Source organism: Primulina huaijiensis, chromosome 2 (genome assembly GCF_012295235.1).
Source record: "Primulina huaijiensis isolate GDHJ02 chromosome 2, ASM1229523v2, whole genome shotgun sequence".
Lineage (NCBI taxonomy): Eukaryota > Viridiplantae > Streptophyta > Magnoliopsida > Lamiales > Gesneriaceae > Primulina > Primulina huaijiensis.
The window spans coordinates 9882706-9898666 of NC_133307.1; positions in this window are offsets into that span (position 1 = coordinate 9882706).

The following is a 15961-nucleotide window of genomic DNA, read 5'->3' on the forward strand; positions in this document are numbered from 1 at the left end:
GAGGTTGGGTAAACTATGGAGCTTTGGCTACTGGTAGTCACTTTTTAATACAGATTACAATAGTGCGATGCACTTATTAGATGATATCGCATATTTCGACTACCACTGACATTGTGATCCTTCACTACAGGGTTGGAGTCACCAATATCCTCCACAATTTTCCCCCAATTTTGTAAACCAACCATTTGAGCAACAAGAAGAGCGTAGTGCACGTTTAGATGAAATCATGGCCCAGTGGGAGAAGATGGTCAATGATTCAGCAGAGATAAATAAGAAATATTTGGAAATTCACATCAATTCTTTGTGTTTCATAGATGAACAGATTGAGCTTCTAATGCAACCACTTCCTCAAATCGTCCAAGAGAATGAAGCGATTTTTGCCGATCAATTAATGACCAATTAGGTATGGGTGAATGATGACAACTCAAACAATCAAGGTTTGGAGAGTGATTCAAATCATGTAGAAAATTCACCTGAATATGATCTTCCACAAGTATTTGAGTTGGAGGAAGAATAATTCTTCGAAGAATCTCTATGCGAAGATGAGGCAGAAGTGAAGTTATAGGATGTAGAAAAACACAAGTCGAAGGAATTGAACTCATATATGGTCTTAACATATATTCCACCAGCAGATTCTTCATTTCCATCAATGCAAACTCAAGAATATTACATCCTGTAAGGTCCAAAATTAAGACGATGTAATCCAACTGCATGCAAATCTAGGGAATATGAAAAATGGTTAATTAAATAATTTTAATTTCTAAATTGAATAGGTGACATTTTTATGTGATGTTTTTGTATTTTTTCTACTCACATGCATTAAATTGTATTTTTTAGGGGTTATTCGAGTTGCAATCGAGGAACAGAGACCGAGGGGCTGAAAAATAGAAAATGTTTTTATTAAATAGTTGTTTTTAATTATTTAAAATATGATTGATGCTTTTTCTTATTTTTGAAAATAAGGAGTTTTGAGGTGATTTTATACACCGACACGTAATTTTTATCGGTGTTGGATTTTCAACAAAAATACGAACGTTTTGACAATCCGGCTATTAATTTCACAAACTTTATTAAACAAAATATTTCAGTAAAGCACTATTGGGCTTAATGGGCCTAATTAACATAGTTAATGGGCTTAAGCTATCATTAGTGTTTTATTTAGTATTTAAAACACAAATTTCACCCCATAATCCCACAAACCCCACGCCCCCTTCCCCAACAAACACAAAATTCTCCCCCAACAATTATACATGGCACACACAGAAAAATTCAAGAGGAAGCATCGGTTTTTTGTCAAGGTTTTCAAGCCACCGTTACCTCGTCGTCGTTTTTCAACTCGTCATGAAAATTTGTGTGTTTAAAAAGTAAAGGCACGCCATAGTCTTCTTTTAACCCATTTATCACACCATATTATTTAATTGTTTATGAATTTGCATGAAAACAAGTCACACAACCTTTTATTTTCGTAACCATGCATATACATGTTCTAAACTGTTGCTTTTTTGTTTCAAAATATGTTTTAATGTGTTAGAAGGGGCTGCCATAATTAGGACATGATCTAGGATGGTTTTACACGAAATATAGAGTCCTAGACACACACCAAATACGCTGCACAACTTGAAAAAAAAAAGCTAGAACCGATCGGGTGCTTGTTTATCCTAGGGGCTCGATTTATGGGATTGTTTGGCTTGGCTTGGGTTCGGCTGGGACCCGGGCTTAGCTAGGGTCCATTAGGGGTCAGGGGAAGAGTCCTAGCCATGCTAGGACTCGAGTCAAGAGGGCTGGGGACGAGAAGGAGTGTGCTGCGCGTTTGGGTGCAACAGCACGTAAGAGTTCAGGGGCTCGGACAGGGGGCTTCAGGCTGGGCTAGGGTGAGTCCTTAGGGTCCTAGGTGGGTGCACAAGAGGCTGGTTCAAGGGCTATCTCGTTGGTTAAGTTGCTAGCTAGGTTCGAAGAGTCCTAGCGCACGTAGGAGTCTCGGCCGCAGCTGCTGCTGGTGTAGGGGCTTCGGTTGGGACTTGGGTTCGAGTTCTAGGGGTTCTAGGGGTCAATGAGGGTTCCTAGAGGGGCTGGCCAGCGGTTGGCTCGTGATGGCTCGAGCACGGTTCGATAAAAAATTCAAGTTGGCTCGGAGGGTGGGCTAGGTGTTCGAACTAGGGTTTTCTTCTTGGAAAATAATTCGAAACATGGTTCATGGGGGTCGAGTCGTGGTTCACGAGGGCTAAAATAATATCAAAAGTCTAAATTTTTAATTTGGAATTTTTATATTAAAGTTTGAATTAATTCGAGATTAAAGCGAATAAAAAATGAATAATTAAGGATTAATTGAAAAGTCATCGATTTAAGCTAAATAAAATATGAGAAAATTAATGTAAGCTTAAATAATTATTTTGGACATGTTAGAGTCAATGAAATTAAGAAAAAGTCAAAAAACGTGAAATTTTACGTCTAGAGGTAAAACGGAAATTTTACACCCGAAAATTAGTAAAACGTCATGACAGTGTCCTGAATGCTGTTTTATATGATAATATGATTATTTTAAATGTTTATGAATTTTTATATTTTTAAATGTTTATGGATTTTATGGTTTAATATGGACATTTAAAAGGTATGTTGCATGATTGGTTTAAAAGAAAAACAATATTATATGCATGTTTTCATCAAGTGATGGAAATAAGAAATGTTGAAGGATGTAAAAGGATTGTGACTAATACGATGATATGTTGGAGATATCATGAAGATGAAGGTCCCAGTGAGAGCCCGACGATCGTGTTTCCATTTATACGAATACGATGATATGTTAATACATTAACCAAGGCTCAGTTGACGGGTGAGAGTGTCGCTGATGTTCCCGTCGCCTAGTACTGTGGTTATATGTAGATGGATCAATCACCCAATACGAATACTAGTCACAATCAAAAATCTGAATTCAACGAAAACGAATATGAATGTGAATATGTTTATGATGAATATAAATATGAATATGTTGATATGAAAATGTTTATGTTTAAAGTTATGCATCTTTATGGAAATGTTATTTTAAGTACAAGTAATTTTCACTTTTGTATGTGATCTGAATACTTATTATGTTGTTATCAAGATTATGTTGTGTTGAGTCTTTTGACTCATTAGATGTGATTGAGGCATGTGATTATGATAATAAAGTTAATGGAGGTTTTGATAGTTGACCTGACTGGACTGAAAGTGCATATAACCCGAGGACCAGCGTTTTTATTTTTCCGCACTTTTGATTTACGTTTAGCATTTGTTGTCACTTTGATTGTTGCACTCCCAAGAGCATGTTGTCCACAAGTAGTATAATTCGGTGAGTCCGATATCGTATCCACAGGGAAGCTAAGGTAATTACAAGTCCACTACAATGTTTTTTTGTCTTGTTTTTGTTTTTGTTTCTTTTTAATTTTAATTGTTTGAATCTTTAATGGGTAAATTTTAATTGTACAAATTTTAATTTAAGTAGTTGAGATTAAAGGATCCACTCTTGGTATTTTAATAAAGTTACATTAACAAACAATATTGAAATCCACTTAATAAAATGGTTCCAATAAATTAAATAATCATGTTTATATTATGTTATAAATTATTATCTTATAAGTATATAATATATACCAAAACTTATAAATGTGGTCAAGTATTTATTGTGCTATATATATTTGTAAACACTAAATCAAGGTTGCCACGTTAAATGGTTGGTAAAACCAAACAAACATTTAAATGGTACCAATAAATTAATACTATGATATATTCATATATAATAAATCAAGGAATCCTAGTTAAATGGCTGGTAAAACCAAACTAACATTTAAATGGTTCCAAGAATTTAATCTAACATATAGCAACAATAAATCAAAACTCTCACTTATAAGTAAGCTATAAAAATGCTTAAAGAAATAAATATAACATAAACAATAAATAATGATTAAATAATATAAAACATAGATTCTTACCTTTTAATAACCTTATTATCATGCCAAGAGTTTCACCTTATCATCTCAACTTTAGGAAGTTAGCTATTCATTATTCAAAGTGTAAAACTTTGAATATGAAATTAACATGCTAATTGTATTTAAATGAAGAAATAAAGGAAAAATATAGAGAGAAATATTATGAACTCAAAGGTTTGTTCATAGAATGAGGGATATCTCAATACATTACAATGCACCCCTATTTATAGCCAAATTTGGGGAGACAACCACAAATAAAATATTATTTTTTTACACATAAGTCTTCATTGGTGTTCCAAGATATTATATTATATTACACATCACTTTTGAAAATCTTCTTCTCCGAATTTGCTTCTTCACATAAAAAGAAACATGTGGATAATTGAGTTGTCTAGTTGTGGTATTTTTTTCAAACCATTTGACCAAGTAATTTGAGAGATATGGTCAAAATACTAGAGCATGGTAAAACTGCCACTCCTTTGGTAACTTTATTTGTTGCTTAATTTGATCCCAATTGTGAGAGGATTTTTATCTCATGCTTGTCAACAATATTGTAGATATTATAATCAACTTTCTACAGGTCCAAGAATCATCTTAATCCCATTTGCAACGCCAAGTTTATTCTTGTTTTATCGAACCTGTAAAAAATAGTAAAAACTTGTAATTACACAACAACTTATATTTTATACAATTTATTATAAAACATATAATATTTAAACATTTAATAAAACAAAAACTATATATTTATATTATAAAACATTTAATTAATGTACAATTTTTATGTTTATCACACCTCCCAACCAGCTTATTGCTAGTCCCTAGCAATTTAAGCGTTAATAGCAATACAAAACATATTGATTAATTTAAATAGAAATGTAATCAAAACTATCTAAGTGTTTAAATTAAATTTGAAAACTGTCAAAGTTATATCAAGATCATCATAATTATAATTTATGAAATAATTTGAGATGATCAATTCAAAGCTTATTTCAGGTAGTTAAATGTACACGGCCTTCAGAAATTCCTAGTAAGAGTCTCAACTCCATATCCTCACAGGTTAATAAATGTTTCAATTTATGGCAACGATTTCTCTCATGGAGTTGGAATACAGATAAATGCTCAGAAAAATGGTTTACAGAATGCAGACAGACAAACGAGCCAAACTAATCAAAAGATAGAAAATCCATTGATTCAAAATCTAGTTGTTCTTATTATATATTTTTTCCTGATCTTTTTTTTTTTTTTTCATAACATCATGGAATCAGACTAAGTTTATGCTTCTTGACCACATATTTATTTAATTTGTACAATAAATTTCTCTCTTTTTTTTTTTTTTTTTATGAGAGATATATGGGTCGTAGCATATAACTTAAAAATTACATAGATCTTCAATATCTTTCTTTTTGTATTTTTCTTCTTTTTTTTTCAGGAAATATCATTTTTTTTTCAAAATAAGAACTCAAGATCTAAACAATAGATAGTCTCTCTCATGATCAATAAAGGCTCGAAAGCTGTTTTCTCAGTCCTCTCCACTCACTCACAAAATATGTGTGAGTTTAAAATTTTAGGCACTCTTATAAGGTATATCTTGGGCCATATACTTTAATACCTGATTTTATCACAATGGTTAATCACTCAAAAAGATTTCATAAATCATATTTTTATATTGATCAGAATATTAAAATTGACTTTTTTTTTCAAATAAAAATTTAAACATTCTTAAATAGATTAATGCATGTTCTAATTTAAATCTTTCAAACATGTAATGTATGACATTTTTGCAAAAATTACTAAGATACAAACAATAAACATGATTTTATTTTAAAATAATATATATATTTTAATTTTTTTTAAAAATTTTTTTTAATTTTTTTTTATAAGTTTGTTCTCCCCCCAATCAGAATATGACATTGTCCCTAATGTCAAAATAACTATTAATAAAGAGTACATAATGAAAGAGATATCACCTGGAATTTTATTGAAGATAACAAACTGAAACAAACGCAAACCAATCCACGACTTTTGAATCAATGATCCAACTTCCTTTTCTTATTGCTTGATTGCGACCAATTGATCTTTGTTATCATCGGATCAGGCTTATGAACAAAAGCTTCCAAATCATCAATTAATTGGTCGGCAGTCGAAGCACAGATGAGCATCCGTCGTGAATTTTCTGAAATGAAATTCTGTTCCACAGCTTTATCAAGAAATGTCAACAAACTGTCATAATAATTATTGATATTCAACAAGCCCACAGGTTTATTATGGATATTAAGTTGTGCCCAAGAAACAGTGTGAAAAATTTCTTCTAATGTACCAAAACCACCTGGTAGTGCGATAAAAGCATCAGAATTTTCAATCATTTTTGTGATTCTTTCATACATAGAAGAAACTTTTAATTCCTCACCAATCGTAACACCTGTAATATTTCCTTCAGCTAAAGCTGTAGGAATAATACCCAAAACCTGACTACCTCCAAGATGAGCAGATGTTGAAACAGATCCCATTAACCCAATATTACCTCCCCCATATACCAAGTGAATTTTTCTCTCAGCCAATATCTTTCCAAGATTATTCGCTGCTTCTACAAACACTTCATTTTTTCCAGGACTCGACCCACAAAATACACAAATATTTTTCAATGATTGTGCAGAGGTTCCAGCCATGTTTTTTTACTTTTTTTTTTTTTTTTCTGCGAAAATAGAGAGAAAGATGAGAGATTTTATAGGGGTAATATGTTATCAGGACAAAACTATGGGTCACAGTTGTAAACAGAATAAACAGTAAAAACAATAATGACACACATGCATGTAAACAGTAGTGTGATTGTGGCTCACAATTTTCCTCTGGTTTTACGTCCAGAAACGGCTTCAACGCCTTCTATGAGTCGAGGATATGCTTCCCATCCAATTTTCTTATAAATTGGCAAACAGGGTCTTTTTTAGTCGGATTCCCAAGACTATGACGCTCATCTTGGAATTGTTTCCATAAACGGAGAAGTTCAATATGCACATGTCCACTAGAATGCGTCTCAAGAGTCAATAAGATGTTATCTAAAGACTCCTTACTCAGCCCATTCTTAATGAAACCAATTTTATCTTCTCTGTTATTGGAAACACATCCCAAAGATCTGCATCGTTTGTCACAAGTCCATCTTGCACTCTTATGACAAACCCCTAAACTTTTGGCCCTTCGTTTTTTCGCATAAGTGCTTTTTCCTAATCCAGGCAAATACCGAATGAGCAATGATTGTGGAACTTCTCCTCCTAATCGGACCTTAGCTTCTATTACAAGACGAATATCTTCTGGAATTCCTTTTTGCATTAGCAATATCAATCTTTCACACCTTCCTGCATAAATTTTTCTTAGAACATTTTCAGAAACAGAGGGAAAATATTTACAAATTTTTGAGTGAATTTCATCCATTTTGAAAAGAAAAGAAATGATTTTTTTTTATTTTTGTATCAGCAATTATGAGAAACTGATTGAACCGACTATGAGAGTCACGGAGTACCATTATCCGCCATTTAACTGGGAAAATAAAATGATTAAGGAAACCTGAAATAAAAACAAACAAAATTAAATGCAATAAAAAAAATCAAGGATCAGAAAGGGAAATAAACTCTTCTTGAAAGATTTCATTTTCCAAAAATGGTTTAAGCCTTTGTCCATTCACTTTAAAAACATCACCATTTTTAGGATTTTCAATATCCACAGCTCCATAAGTATACACATGCTTTACAACATATGGGCCTGTCCATCTTGATCGTAATTTTCTTGGGAATATGTGAAGTCGAGAATTATAAAGCAAAACTTTTTTACCAATCTCAAAAGTTTTCTAAGAATTGTTTTATCATGAAATGATTTGATTTTGCTTTATAAATCCTTGAATTCTCATACGCGTCATTTCTAAGTTCATCAAGTTCATTAAGTTGCAATTTACGCAATTTGTTGGCATCATCCATGCTTGAATTTAAAGTTTTGATCGCCCAATAAGCTTTATGTTCCAATTCCACAGGCAAATGACAATGTTTTCCATAAACCAACCTATAGGGAGACATATTCAATGATGTTTTAAAAGCTGTTCGATATGCCCAAAGTGCATCATTAAGTCGCAGAGACCAATCTTTTCTATTTGAGTTAACAGTTTTTTCCAAAATTTGCTTTATCTCCCTATTAGCTAATTCAACTTGTCCATTTGTTTGAGGATGATAAGGAGTAGTTACTTTGTGAGTAATACCATATTTTTTCATTAATGAAGCAAATGGTTTATTAACAAAGTGAGTTCCCCCATCACTTATCATGGCTCGAGGAATTCCAAATCTACTAAAAATATTTTCTTTTAAAAATTTGATGACGATTTTATGATCATTTGTTCGACATGGAATTGCCTCTATCCATTTGGAAACATAATCAACTGCAACTAAAATATACAAGTATCCAAACGACGGTGGAAAAGGTCCCATAAAATCTATTCCCCAACAATCAAAGATTTCAATTTCAATAATAGGATTCAAAGGCATCATGTTTCTTTTTGAAATCGCACCCAATTTTTGACAATTTTCACAGATCTTGCAGATTTCGTGGGTGTCTTTAAACAAAGTGGGCCAATAAAATCCACACTGCAAGATTTTTGCAGCTGTTTTCTTTGAAGAAAAATGTCCTCCGCATGCTTCTGAATGACAAAATTTAATGACACTACTTACCTCATTGTCGGGTATGCAACGTCGAAAAATTTGATCCGGACAATACTTGAACAGATACGGATCATCCCAATAAAAGTTTTTTACCTCATTCAAAAATTTTCTTTTATCTTGAGAACTCCATTGCGGTGGCATTTTTCCTGTCACAAGAAAATTTACTATGTTAGCAAACCAAGGTGTAGTAGTAACTGAAAATAGATGTTCATCAGGAAAATTATCGTTAATTGGTGTCATTTCACAAGATGATCCTGTTACTAGTCTCGATAAATGATCGGCTACGACATTCTCGGTTCCTTTTTTATCTTTGATCACAATGTCAAATTCTTGGAGCAACAAAATCCATCGTATCAGTCGTGGCTTTGCATCCTGTTTGGTCAACAAATATCTAATAGCAGAATGATCAGTAAACACGATAGTTGTTGATCCAATCAAATAAGAACGAAATTTATCTAATGCAAATATTACAGCAAGTAGTTCTTTTTCAGTTGTGGAGTAATTCATTTGAGCATTGTTTAAAGTTCTACTTGCATAATATATCACATAAGGCTTACCGTTTCTTCTTTGACCCAATACTGCACCGACTGCATAATCACTCGCATCGCACATGATTTCAAATGGTAAAGACCAATCAGGAGGTTGCATGATAGGAGCTGATGTTAAATGTCGAATGATTTTATCAAAAGCATTTTGACATTCTTGAGTCCACTCAAATGCACTGTCTTTTGTTAAGAGGTTACAAATGGGTTTAGAGATTAAACTAAAGTCCTTTATAAACCTCCTATAAAATCCAGCATGTCCCAAAAATGAGCGAATTTCTTTAATGGTTTTTGGAGGGGGTAAATTGGCAATGACATCAACTTTTGCTTTATCAACTTCAATTCCATGAGATGACACGACATGTCCCAAAACAATTCCAGAAGTAATCATGTAATGACATTTTTCCCAATTTAAAATAAGACCTTTTTCCTCGCATCTTTTTAAAACTTTTTCCAAATTTTCAAGACAATTATCAAATGTATTCCCAAAGACAGTTAAATCATCCATGAAAATTTCCAAACAATTTTCAACCATGTCGCAAAAAATGCTTAGCATACATCTTTGAAATGTTGCTGGGGCATTGCATAATCCAAATGGCATCCTTCTAAATGCAAATGTTCCAAAAGGACATGTGAATGTAGTTTTATCTTGATCTTCGAGTGCAATGGGAATTTGATAATAACCTGAATATCCATCAAGAAAACAGTAGTATGGATGACCTGCTACTCTTTCTAAAATTTGATCCAAAAATGGTAATGGAAAATGATCTTTTCTAGTGGCGTCATTTAATTTTCTATAATCAATACACATCCGCCAACTAGATGGGACTCGACTTGTTAACAATTCACCTTTTTCATTTTTTATCACTGTGATGCCAGATTTTTTCGGAACTACTTGTGTTGGGCTTACCCACTTACTATCAGAAATAGGGTAGATAATCCCAACATCAAGTAGTTTGAGAACTTCAGTTTTCACAACATCTTTCATGTGTGGATTTAATCTCCTTTGTGGTTGTTGAGATGTTTTTGCATTTTCTTCTAAGTGAATTTTGTGAGTGCAAATTAGTGGATTAATGCCCTTGAGATCTTTTAGTGTCCAACCAATTGCATTTTTATGTCTTTTAAGCATATCAACTAATTTACCTTCTTCATCACTTGCTAGTTTGGAAGAAATTACCACCGGATATGTTTCATCTTCTCCAAGAAATGCATACTTCAATTCTTCTGGCAAGGGTTTTAACTCCAATATGGGTGGTTCGTCTTTGTTCTCATATTTTGCATCAAATTCTTTCTCTGATCCTGGTAACGAGTGATACCTGATAAAATCATCAAGATCAATTTCAATATTTTCTTTAACAGTTTCAATTGAACAAATATCTAATTGATCACGAGTACTCCCTTCTTGAATGTTTTCTTCCACAAGAGTTTCAATAAGATTTTCATCTTCACTTTCATCTCCTTTGTCATGTGGTTGCTTACAAAGATTAAACACATTAAGCTCCAAGGTCATGTTACCAAATGACAACTTCATTATTCCATTCCTGCAATTTATAAGAGCATTAGAAGTTGCTAAAAATGGACGACCTAAAATTACAGGAATTGCATTACAAGCTTCGATAGGTTGTGTATCTAAAACTATGAAATCGACAGGATATACAAAGTTATCAACTTGGACCAACACGTCTTCTACCATACCTCTTGGCACTTTAACAGATCTATCAGCAAGTAAAAGTGTTACCGAAGTAGGTTTTAACTCGCCTAGATTGAGTTCTTGATAAACTGAATATGGAAGTAAATTCACACTAGCTCCAAGGTCAAGCAAGGCTTTTTTAATCTTTCGTTCTCCAATAATACAAGAAATAGTAGGACAACCAGGGTCTTTGTATTTCAAAGCATTATTATTTTGAATGATTGCACTTACTTGTTCGGCTAAAAATGCTTTCTTTTTCACATTCAATTTTCTTTTCACAGTGCACAAGTCTTTCAAAAATTTGGCATATGATGGTACCTGTTTTATTGCATCTAATAAAGGAATATTAACTTTTACTTGTTTAAAAATATCATATATATCAGAATTCAAATTTGATTTTTTTGTATTTTTCAATGCATGAGGGAATGGTGGTGACACTGTCTGTTGAACCTCCTCTTCGCAAGTTATGGGTTCCACTTCCTTACCCTTTGGAGTTGATTTATCATCATCTTCACAAGGTTCAAGAATGGATTTTTCCACAACCTTACCACTTCGAAGGGTAATAACAGATTTTACCTGATCCATCGGTTGAGTTCCAGAAGTTCCAGTTTGTGAATGATGATCCTTGGGATTAGGCAGAGGTTGTGAAGGAAATTTACCTTTTTCATGAACATTAAGTGCAGATGCAAATTTAGCAAGAGTATCTTTCAAATCTGTCATGGTTTGAGCAGTTTGAGTATTGATAGACTCTTGCTTTGCAATGAAAGAATTCAATATATCTTCCAAATTCCTTTTAGGTGGAGGAACATAAGGTGCATAATTTTGAAAATTTTGTTGATTTTGGAAATGTGGTTGTGAAAATTGTGCAGCATTATCATTCCTCCAACTAAAATTTGGATGATTTCGCCAACCTGGATTGTAACTTTGAGAAAATGGTTCAAAATTTGGCCTTTTGAGATTGTTTAAAACATTGGCTTGTTCATGGAGACATTCTTTAAAAGAAGGCAAAGTGGGACAATCTTTTGTAGAATGATCACTTGTATCACAGATGTGACATGCAATTTCTTGAACAGATTTTAATTGACCATTCTTTTTCAATTCAAGTGCCTCAACTTTTCTTGCCAAAGAGGTAAATCTAGCTTGAAGATCATGTTCATCTTTGAGAGTGTACATACCTCCACCAGATGTAGGAGATTGAATCTTGTTTGATGGTTCGATTGTACCTATAGTGTCCCAATTTTGAGCATTTTCAGCTAATGAATCGAGATACTCAATTGCCTCATTTGGATCTTTATCTTCAAATGTTCCATTACACATAAATTCAACCATTTGCCTATCTTTAGGTGTTAAGCCTTCATAAAATTGAGAAACAACTCTCCAAATTTCAAAACCATGATGTGGACAAAGATTAAGCAATTCTTTATATCTATCCCAACACTGATAAAAAGTTTCTCCTTGTTTTTGAGTGAAAGTGATGATTTGCCTTTTGAAAGAATTTGTTCTATGAGATGGAAAAAACTTTTTCAAAAATTGTTGTTGCAATTCATCCCAAGTTCGAATGGATCCCGATCTAAGATTTTGTAGCCAAGTTTTAGCTTTATCTTTTAAAGAAAAAGGAAAAAGCTTAAGTCGAATGGTGTTCATGCTACAATTTAGATCATTATATGTGTTGCACACTTCTTCAAATTCTCGTAAATGCATGTATGGATTTTCAGAATCTAAGCCATGAAAGTTGGGTAAAAGTTGGATAATACCAGGCTTAAAATTGAAATGAGATGCATCAGGGGGAAAAACTAGACATGAAGGTGCACTAGTACGTGTAGGATTCATGTGATCTCTAAGTGTTCTTCGCCTATCATGATCATGTTGAGATTGAATTTCATCTTCATTTTCCTGGATGGGTTCTTCCGCCATGTTTTGTAAAAATAAAGGGTTATTTCGAATGAGTCGACCACTAAGTGTACGTGACCAAATAATGCTCATGCAAATGCAAAAGAAAAAGAAGAAAAACACACAAAAACAATAAAAAATTCAAAGAAAGAAAATTAAATAGACTTGAAATTAAATTATACTTCCCCGGCAACGGCGCCAAAAACTTGTTGTGACTTTGATTGTTGCACTCCCAATAGCAGGTTGTCCGCAAGTAGTATAATTCGGTGAGTCCGATATCGTATCCACAGGGAAGCTACGGTAATTACAAGTCCACTACAATGTCTTTTTGTTTTTGTTTTTGTTTTTGTTTTTCTTTTAATTGTTTGAATCTTTAATTGGTAATTTTTAATTGTTCAAATTTTAATTTAAGTAGTTGAGATTAGAGGATCCACTCTTGATATTTTAATAAAGTTAACATTAATGAACATTATTGAAATCCACTTAATAAAATGGTTCCAATATATTAAATAATCATATTTATATTATGTTATATACTATTTTCTTATAAGTATAAAATATATATCAAAACTTATAAATGTTGTCAAGTATTTATTGTGCTATATATATTTGTAAACACTAAATCAAGGTTCCCACTTTAAATGGTTGGTAAAACCAAACTAACATTTAAATGGTACCAAGAAATTAATAATATGATATATTGATATATAATAAATCAAGGCATCCACTTTAAATGGTTGGTAAAACCAAACAAACATTTAAATGGTACCAAGAATTTAGTGTAACATATAGCAACAATAAATCAAAACTCCCACTTATAAGTAGGGTATAAAAATGCTTAAAGAAATAAATATAACATAAACAATAAATAATGATTAAATAATATAAAACATAGATTCTTACATTTTAATAACCTTATTATCATGGCAAGAGTTTCATCTTATCATCTCAACTCTAGGAAGTTAGCTATTCATTATTAAAAGTGTAAAACTTTGAATATGAAATTAACATGCTAATTGTATTTAAATGAAGAAATAAAGGAAAAATATAGAGAGAAATATTATGAACTCAAAGGTTTGTTCATAGAATGAGGGATATCTCAATACATTACAATGCACCCCTATTTATAGCCAAATTTGGGGAGACAACCACAAATAAAATATTATTTTTTTACACATAAGTCTTCATTGGTGTTCCAAGATATTATATTATATTACACATCACTTTTGAAAATCTTCTTCTCCGAATTTGCTTCTTCACATAAAAAGAAACATGTGGATAATTGAGTTGTCTAGTTGTGGTATTTTTTTCAAACCATTTGACCAAGTAATTTGAGAGATATGGTCAAAATACTAGAGCATGGTAAAACTGCCACTCCTTTGGTAACTTTATTTGTTGCTTAATTTGATCCCAATTGTGAGAGGATTTTTATCTCATGCTTGTCAACAATATTGTAGATATTATAATCAACTTTCTACAGGTCCAAGAATCATCTTAATCCCATTTGCAACGCCAAGTTTATTCTTGTTTTATCGAACCTTTAAAAAATAGTAAAAACTTGTAATTACACAACAACTTATATTTTATACAATTTATTATAAAACATATAATATTTAAACATTTAATAAAACAAAAACTATATAATTATATTATAAAACATTTAATTAATGTACAATTTTTATGTTTATCAGTATTTATGTTAAAGATTTTTCGACTTTTTATTTATGTTTTTGAAAGGTTTTTGAGAGGTGATAGTATGGGCTATACTTTTCAAATTATTGCTTTCAGGTTTGGTTTTATGTTTAAACTATTTCCTTTGATTTTTCAAATATTAGTTGGTTGTTTTATTTTAAAAATGATGTCAAAAAATATTTTATATATTAGTACAAGGTTCGGCCGAATGTGTTTGTAAGCTTTTTTTTTTAAAAAAAAATTCTAGTACTTTTTAAGCAAAATGAGTAGTGGACGTTTCAGTTGGTATCAGAGCAATGATTTTGTAAAGGGTTGTGCCACCATCAGTGACGGGAAGCTCAATCGTCAAGCCTCAATTTGTAAGTTTACATGCTTTATATGACTTATATGTTGTTACCTGCATGATTAAATGAAAAATATGTTTATGTCACATGTTTAATAAGATATAAGGAAATATATGATTCATATGTTTAAAATTGCTAAAATGAAAAAGTATATGTTGCGTTATTAGGAAACTTAGATTTAAATGCATGTTGGTTACTTTAGAATTTGAAAAACATTCAAATATAATGCCTCCTAGACGTGCACCTATAGATAGACAGACAGAGACCACTGAGGATCATAATGTTAATGCACCCCCACCTCCTAATGTGGATATTTCTACACGTGCATTAGAGGGGATGACTCGTTTCTTCGAGCAGCAGTTACAGCAGGCACCTAGGCCACAACATGATGTGTATGATCAGTTCCGGAGACTAAGGCCGAAGGAATTTTCTGACACCACCGATCTCTTTGCTTCTTACCGAGGTATACTTTCGTTATCTGAGTATGGGGGACGCTGACCGTGTGAGGTGTGCCACTTACCTGTTTAGGATGATGGTTCTTTATGGTGGGAAAAGGCCAAGCATGGTATCAATCTTCCAACACTTACTTGGGCTCGATTCAAGGAGATATTCTACGAGAAATATTTTACTACTAATGTTAGAGGGCGATTGTAGTGGGAATTTATGACTCTCCGTCAGGGAGACACTTCTGCTGCTAAATTTGTGAAGAAATTTGATAGGGGTTGTCACTTTGTACCCCTTATTGAGAGGGATGATGCGGAGAAGCTTAGACACTTCATGGATGGTCTACGACCTACCATACAAAATAACGCGATGATAATGCGTCCTTTGGATTATGCTACTGCTACTAATTATGCATTTCAATTTGAGCAATCTTTGAAGGACATCGAGTTTGATATTCAGCGCAAGAGATAGTAGCACCAAAACAATAATCAGCCAAACAAGAAGCCATATATGGGTCCTCCTAGGCCTCAAGGGCCTCAAAAGCCCCAAGGTCAAGTCACGAAGAAAGGACCGCAAAAGCCGCCACAACCTGCAGAACCAAAACCTGCAGAGGGACTACCATGTAAGAAGTGCAATCGCCTGCATTATGGACAGTGCGTGTGGGGTACTACCAAGTGCTACATATGCAAGGAGGAAGGGC